The 8,819-nt window shown below is 40.5% G+C and overlaps 2 protein-coding genes across 3 annotated transcripts in view; both read right to left on the bottom strand.

Annotated features, from left to right (window-relative positions):
* The window catches only part of LOC102297995 (zinc finger protein 99), a gene marked incomplete at both ends in the record, with an annotated part of 370,247 nt that overhangs the window by 257,312 nt on the left and 104,116 nt on the right, over positions 1–8,819 (bottom strand).
* The window catches only part of LOC102297688 (sodium channel protein type 4 subunit alpha), a 279,846-nt gene that overhangs the window by 218,910 nt on the left and 52,117 nt on the right, over positions 1–8,819 (bottom strand). The gene's annotated exons all lie outside the window — the stretch shown is intronic.

Here is an 8,819-nt window from a genome sequence, read left to right as displayed (position 1 = left end):
ACACACACACACACACACACACACACACACACACACACACACACACACACACACACACACACAGAGGACAGAGGTTAGCTATGAAAAATGACTTCCTACTTTAAACTTCCAGTTTGAACATAGTAATCTAATCTAATCCCACAACCTGCTGAATCAAACCGAACACACTTCAACACACTGTCACCAAAACCCAGCGGAGCTGCTGCTGCTGGAAACTCGTTCATCAAGTCACAGGAAAAAGAAATGCAAAGCATTGTAGCAGTTCAGTAAATCAAAATATAAATCGATCCAGTTGTGCTGTATACGATTATGTTTAAACTTAACAAAATTTAAACCAGTGCATGTTTGCAAACATCAAAAATGTAGAGATGACACACGAAGTATTTCAGATATTTCTGACACATTTCATTGTTGAGTCCTCTCCAAAGTTTACAAAAGCTTTAATGGTTTTAATAATTATAAGCAGCATGGCAGCTTCAACTTTACAGCAGGATTATTATGATGATTGTTATTTTTAGCTTTTACTGCGAGTGCTGAAATTAAACCAGAATATGAAATCTGTAGATTGAAAAGTAAATCACGAGCCCAAAATCTGCTGACGTCTCACATATAGTCAGAAAAAAACAGCTGACTGACCACCAGAACAACATCCTCGTGTTGTGTTATGAATCATAATTTTTCCCAATATTAACCCTTTAAGACCTACCATAGAACCAAGTCCGCCAGAGCTTACTTTATATGTTTACATGCTGTGGAGCCATTTTTGGGAGCATTTCAAGTTGCTATACATCAATGCAACCATTATAGCCCAGATTTTAATAATATGTCTGCATTAAGTCCATAGTAATTACATAAATTGAAAAAAAGTTCAATAAACTACAAAAAAATTGAAAATCGTTTTTGTTTTTTTAACATATATTTCTAGTTACAGAAATTTAAGAGGCTTATCCCTCAAAACTGTAAATACAAAAAAGTTGCACAAACTAGACACTTTAAATTTATTTTGAGTGTCTTCTTAGTTTTATTTTTGAAATACACCAATTTTCATACACTGCAGGAAAAACGAAAATAAATATTATACTGCAAATTTGGAAAAAAGCAGCATATGCATCAAAATAAACTATTTCCAGCAGTGCAATATGAGTCCTCAGCATCCCAGAAACGACACAGAAAGTCATAAAGTCAAACATAACTTTTAAAAACACCAGTATAGGCTCATATGGTCCCGATGGTAAAAAACTACATTTCCGCGAAAATGACGTCACTTCCGGTTTCAGGCAGGTCATGGCGGACATGCGATAGTTCGCGCTGACGTCTATTCCAACGTAGGAAGTGTTATGAACAGCTGATCGGATCGGCAAAGCGAGTTTCTGGAATATTATGTTTTTGTTGCTGCAAGTGCTTTTTATGCAGTTTTTGCAAAGCTATATGTGGAAGGAAACTATGACCGAGGACAAGCTGATGGCATAAGATGCAAGTACAACTCCTCCGGTTTCATATGCAAAAAAAATTATTGCGCTAGCTTACGTGGTTGCAGAGCTACCGGGATTTAAAAATAGTTACGCAAAATGGAGCGTGCCCGCTCCGACCGGCTTTAAAGGGTTAACGACTATGAATCTCAGAGCAGCTGTTTGTAAAGAAGTCACTGAGCATGCTCAACATCCAGCTTACTGTGTTTGCCGCTGTGGGATTAATCACTTTAGTTTTGACATAATTTTATTTTCACATCTGTCCATTTCAGCTTCACTTTAAAAAAAATCATTGGTGACATTTGCAAAGCATAAACTTGCCGAGCACATTACAATTAAGGACTATAATGCTGTAACTTCCATATTTTATGGTAATAGAGCTGCGAAATGCGTCAGTGCTGATGCAGAGGCTTTAGTAAAGAAGTCAAATAAAAGCGGCCTCCCTCTTTAGGTCAAAACTGATGATAGAAAACACTTGTTGAGTATATTTTGAATCCTCGAGTCATGAGCTGACGAGCGTTTGATTTGAGTGCCAGGAGTGTCTATGGGCATCGGGACAGAGCTGTGATTGAACGGCCTCGTCGCTCGCAGGATGATTATGTCCTCTGAGACGGCGTTCTGCCACTCAGGACAACCCCAGCTTCACCTCGCTCATCATTCAGCGGCCGCTCGGGCCCTTTGAAAGGGCAGCAATCAGCCTGAAAAACTCTCCACGATCGACTCCAACCTGATGAAGCTCAATCACACCTGCCCCCCCTCCCACTCTGCCTGACACCTCTGCGATGTCAACAGCTGCACAAGGTGTTTTACAAATAACCAGATGACACTACTGCATGGAACACCGAGTCAACAGGAGCACAATTTTCGATTTTGATCCGTTTTACATATTTAGTCCAGGTAAGACAATCACACTGCTCATTTTTCCTTTTCTACATGATGGTGGCCTGTTTCCATGAAGATACAATCCCAGTTTGGGATGGAAGAACCGGACTGGTCTGCACAGAGCGCCAACCTCAGCTCTATCAAACGCGCCAACTGATGGCTGAACAAAGGCACCAGACCTCATTAACAGGCTGCATGGAGGCGAATCCTCAATGAAGAAGAAAGCAGGCCAGAGTCCAATCCCCTCTCCATCAATCAATAAATCAATCAAATACTTTATTGATCCCTGATGGAGCCATTCACGGCAAGCAAGGACAGCAGCACATTAAACAATTAACTCACAGACAGCACACAGACGAAGCTAATTTACACTTTAGATTGAGAAGCAGCAGCGCTCTTAGGGACGTTATTTCATTCCTTCATCACTGCAGAGAAGAAGCCACGCATGTTTTACAGTAATATGTAAAATAATTAAAGCTAAATATTATTACGCAGTCAACGAAGGAGGAGGCATTACATAAATATAGATAAGTATCCTCCTTTCTGATCCAGAGGAGTCTGCAGGTCTGCCAACCTCTACTTGTTATTGGTCACAGGGGGAAAGGACCCAAACAAAGGACACAGGATGCCAGAGCCAGGTTTTAATCTCTATTACAATCCTGCCTGTTAATGATTAATGAAAACAAGATAATCAGGACTGCTCCATGTAGCTACCACACAGGTCTTATTGCACACATCTGCACCCACACACACAGCTGCCCTTTCCAAGGGACGCGCCACAAGTCTCGGCCTATCGCCCAGACAAACTCCAGCATTTATGATTTTTGCCATAACTGAGCTCCCCTATGGGAGGAAAACATATTAAAACAGAGAAAAGAAACATCAGATTTAGACTGAAGAAAGTCAGTGAGGCAAAAAAAAGGGGGAAAGAGGGAAAAAACAAAGAAGACAAAGTCCTTGAAATAGACATAAAGTAGGACTGAATGATGAAAAATGTGTAACAGGAATATATAACATGAAAACTCTTTTTGGCTCTTTTGAGCTTTTAAAAGGGTCTTTTCAGACAATAGCATCCATGTGATTGGTGAAACGAAATCTTTGGGTTTCTCTTTTCGCCCTTCATCCACCTCACCAACTTATTTGAAGTGTACATTTGTATTTGCTCCTCCTTTTTTTCCAGCCATACACCCATTAAAAGTATGTTTAATAAAACAGATCAAATTCATCTTGTTTATAGCTTAGTTGTAAGCTGAAACAAGTGCAGTGAAGTCTGCACGAGTCCACCAGGCCTGCCCAGGGACTAATGTGCAGGTTGGAGCGGACTGTTTCCTGCAAGAAGGTCACTGTGGTGCAGTTAATATTGAAAGGAAGCTAAAGACAAGAAAACACACTCAGAAAGCATGCTATTTGTGTGGTGTTTTGTTTCCATGTATAGAGTCTGATAATTATGGGAAGTTGAGATAATGAAGTGCAGACCAACAATAGTCTCATTAAACTCAGAAACGGGGCAATCGAGTATAGGGTTACACTGAAGGAGAGAAAGAGAGAGACTGACTATAGGATTACACTGAGAGTTTCAAGAGAGCAAGACTGACAAAGTGTGAGTGTGTAACAGGTCTGTGTGTGTGTGTGTGTGTGTGTGTGTGTGTGTGTGTGTGTGTGTGTGTGTGTGTGTGTGTGTGTGTGTGTGTGTGTGTGTGTGTGTGTGTGTGTGTGTGTGTCCGGAAACCAGCCTGATCCATTGATGGATAGCAGCTCACAGAGGATGTTTTTCAACCCTTCATGCATTTATTCTTCAACAGCTCCATACACTGAGGTTGCATCTGTGTGTGTGTGTGTGTGTGTGTGTGTGTGTGTGTGTGTGTGTGTGTGTGTGTGTGTGTGTGTGTGTGTGTGTGTGTGTGTGTGTGTGTGTGTGCATTCACGTGTGTGTGTCCACATCAAAGGAAGATCTAGCTCTGTTTTCCATTCTTATCAAAAGCTGTCATCCACTCAGTCTCTCTCACACACACACACGTGCCCCAACTACAGTAGGTCCCGATGAGCTGCTTGGTCCTGGTTTCCATTTGACTCCATCACTTGGTCACGTACACGTTTATTGGCATCATGAGATTTGTTGGCCCTCCCAGCTGAAACAATAAAATTCCCCAAGTTGAGTTAGGAAAGATCAGCGACACTGAAAGATGACAAAAAGGCTGGAAAAGCAAATAAATCTTAAGTTTTTCTTCTCAAACAGGTCTCACAAGAAAACCAGAAATCATCAAGAAAAAGGTCCCAAAGTTGTCTCATGTTCATGGAGGCAGTTGAATCCTTTTTATTCGTCACAGTCAGCAGGAATTTGTAAGAAATCCGTTTGTATAAGAAGTAACTTTTGTGTCTGCAGGAGCCTTGTTGTACAGACAAAGCAGGGACACGCTACAATGGAAACCCAAACCAGCTTTTTCTAAACCTAACACTCATATTCATTGTCCTTGAATGTTTACAGGAAAACAGTGATGCATTTCAAAGTTAGAGGAATACTGTTGACCAGACCACAGGAATTGGCAGCCAGTAACTCCATGAAGAACCTTAACCCACACAAGCCACTACCTTAACCCTTTAAGACCTACCATAGAACCAAGGCCGCTAGAGCTTTAGGGAGCATTTCAAGTTGCTATACATCAATACAACTGTTATAGCCCACATTTTAATAATATGTATGCATTAAGTCCATAATAACGACATAAATTGCAAAAAAGTGCAATAAACTACAAAAAACATTGAAAATTGTTTTTGGGGTTTTTTTTACATATATTTCTACTTGGAAAAATTTAAGAGGTTTATCCCTCAAAACTTTAAATTTAACTTTAGCTTTAAAAAGTTGCAAAAAATAGTTTACAACAACAGGAAATTTATTTTGAGTGTCTTCATAGTTTTATTTTTGAGATACACCAATTTTTATACACTGCAGGAAAAGAAAAACAGTCTTATGATGCAAATTTGCAAAGAAAACAGCATGTGCATCAAAATAAACTATTTTAACTAAGCATCCCAGAAACTATTCAGAAAAGCATAAAGTCAAACATGACTTATAAAAACACCAGTATAGGCTTCTAAGGCCTACAAGTAAAAACGACATTTCTGCAAAATGACGTCACTTCCGGTTTCAGGCAGGTCATGGCGGACATGTGATAGTTCGCGCTGACGTCTATTCCAACGTAGGAAGTGTTATGAACAGCTGATCGGATCGGCAAAGTATGTTTCTGGAATATTATGTTTTTGTTCCTGCAAGCGCTTTTTATGCAGCTTTTGCAAAGCCATGTGTGGAAGGAAACCGTGACCTAGGACAAGCTGATGGCATAAGATGTAAGTACAACTCCTCAGGTTTCATAGGCAAAAAAAATTATTGCGCTAGCTTATGTGGTTCCGGTTCTACAGGGATTTAAAAATAGTTACGCAAAATGGAGCGTGTCTGCTCCGATCGGCTTTAAAAGGTTAAATACATACATACAAACAGCTTCAGTGTCCACCATCCATAAACCCTCAGCTAAAGCAATGTGGGACAAGCAAATCAGTGTCTTTGTTTACAGGGCTTAACCTTCAAGCCTACCCTAACCTAAGCGAGATAAGATGGAGCTCTGCAGTAATACAAGTCTACCAGACCAACGTGGCAAAGAGCAAGTCGATCTCAGTTCTGGTCATTAGCTCACAGTAGTGACCAAAAAACGAGAATGTGATTCGGCTGTAGTGGAGCTAATTTATGCCAAAAAGGCCCTGATGATTGTGTCCACACATCTAATAAGGATATATCCTGGCAACTTTCTCTTGGAGGAAGGAAGTCCTTTTGTAGACCAAGAGTTTCATGGAGGGATCAGCTGACTGCTTGGTGTATCATGTTGTAATCAGGATGAATTATAAAACACATCTTGGGAAGAAAAGATTTGAATGGTATAATTAACTTGCTACCTCTACAGCCTAATTCCAGATCAGCCATAAAAGATGGATGGATTTCACTTTAGCTCCTCTCTCTTTGACCAGCAGGCTGTGGGGGCTTATTTGCCTGAGATAACAGTATGGGAGAAACCCTCTTTCTATGGCATCAGCTCCATTAGAAGAAATAGCTGCTCTAAACTGAGCAGTTAGAGAAGGATGACCGCTGAGTTCTTGGTTCACTATACATTGACCTCAATATTTAAAATTCTGGCCATGTTTGATATGAGCATCCACTACTGGAACAGAAAATACATACACATTAAATAAGGTAAATGCTGCCAGGGCCAGATTAAATGTCTACAGTCTGAATCGTGTCTGAAAAAATACGATGCATGCCTACAATCTCACTGCATTCAGCCTGTAATCTTATCTCGGACACCTCACTGTCAGCTCCTAATTTTAACCACGTTGTGAATGAAAGCTGTCAGACGCATGTGTTTTATGAATGATTCATAACTCTAAATTACATCAAAGAGGCCTAAAATGTTCCGCTCCCTGAGTCACACAGCTTTCTGAGGACCTTTTAAGACCACAAGACTGTTTCCAGCAACCTTCTGACAAACTCCTACATTTATTGTACCTAATTTATAATCAGAGGAACATTCAGCTCTGAAATTACCAGCCAGGGGAACCATTACAACACAGTGACTGGTCACACTTGACTTTTAGTACATTTTAGTAATGGTGCCTAAGAAGCAAAGACCAAATACCGCTTCCGTCTGACATTTAAATGCAATAATGTTCTTTACTCTTTGATTTCTATTTTGTCGTCTCATATATTTCAGCACCCTGTTACACGTTTTTTACCATTGTCTTTTCTTTAACAACTTCCTGTTTGACTTCTTCATAGTCGTGGACCTGCCTATACCCTTTCCCTTCTGTCTGTTTTCCTTTACTACCTCCTCCCATGTCCTTTCACGTTCTGGAAAAAGATGCAGGGTGCACGGGCATGAGACACAGATGAGCCAACACAGTAAAAGTCCTACAAGCTGATCTTCTGATCTTTCAAGGCTTCTGGCCATTTTTCCAGGCACTTCTCTCAAAGAATGCTCTAATTGGCATCACCTGAAAATATTTCTTCAGAGTCAGACAGAGTCATATATTTAATGTTACCCTTCTTTCAGACACTAATCAGCCTCCATACTGCTTCCAGCAGCTTCAGGCTAAACCACAATGAACTGCTACAAACTTCAAATGGCTGAACAGATGATTACAGATCCGTTGCTCTGCAGAGCTTCAACTGTGTTTCGTGCTTTTAATTATGTTCCCTGCTCATTGTGTCTTTGCATTGTTGTTTACTACTAATTCTTTTGCAGCTCCTCACTACAGCAAGACCTTAAGGTTTCAGGAAATGCTGAACCAACTAATGCTTAATGCCGATACTGCATGCTGCAATCCCCTTAATAAGTGATGACGTGTCGGCCGCGTGTTGGATGAGGCTCTCATCCTGTTAGCACGCTGCAGTGCGGACCTTAACCTTAAGGTCAGGACTTTTTCGTAGCAAGAAATCGTGCACCAACGTGTTAAGGACTAATCTCGTCCTATGGTTGGATAATCTCTGACGTGATAGCACAATATATGTCAACCAGTCTGACTTTACCACTGACTATACTGACTATACTGCTGTTTGGAGGGTTGGTAAAGTCTTTCAGTCTCCTGAGTTCTGCATGTTTGAGTGTTTTTTTAGGAATCATCCGTCAGAATTTGGAACATCATCTTTAGATTGAGACTAGCTATCTGACCACCTTCGTAAATACTCTTTTTCATGGATGCCTTGATGTTAAACTTTATTGCAATCATGATTTTTTTTTTTTTTTTGTCAGTGGTGCCACAGAGTTTTGTTGCTTTTGGAAAAGAAAAAAGCATTTGGATCTAGAAATGTTATCCACTTAAGAAGTGAATAACGCAACAAAGATGGCTTTTCTTATGCTAATAATAATTAACATATTTCCTACTGGGGACAGCTGGGCTGTGTTGGTGGGTTTCCTCCAACAATTAAAAGTCATCCTCCTCTGCAAAGTCAGTAAGTCTAGAAAATTGCTAAATATATGTGCACATAGAACATGAAAATAACAAAAATGCTTCCCTTTAAAGTCAGTTTTTGTATCCTTATTTTAAGTTTCAGTATTATCACCAGACATTTAAACCTCTGTGAGCCAAAGACCACAAAGTAACTTGGAGAGTACAACCACAGCAACAAGCTGTTTCACCTCTGAAGCTAGACTGAGGACTTCCCATTAGCATTCGGCTGCCTTGCTCAAGAACAATCTGAGGCTTTAATTCTGCACAACATGAAACAACAGCAGAGGTTTTTTTACTACAGACACCAAAAGTGAAGATGTTATGAAACAGGAAGACGGGGGAGACTGGATGAATTTCTGGGTCACCACGCCAACACAGACAACCAAACAAGCGTCGCCCTCAGGAAGGACACACACGCACACACACGCACACACACACACACACACACACACACACACACACACACACACACAC

The sequence above is a fragment of the Haplochromis burtoni genome, unplaced genomic scaffold (genome assembly GCF_018398535.1).
Source record: "Haplochromis burtoni strain Fernald_Lab_line unplaced genomic scaffold, NCSU_Asbu1 Contig_480, whole genome shotgun sequence".
Taxonomy (NCBI): Eukaryota; Metazoa; Chordata; class Actinopteri; order Cichliformes; family Cichlidae; genus Haplochromis; species Haplochromis burtoni.
Note: the sequence above shows the minus strand (reverse complement) of the source record. Positions and strands in the feature narration are given on the sequence as shown.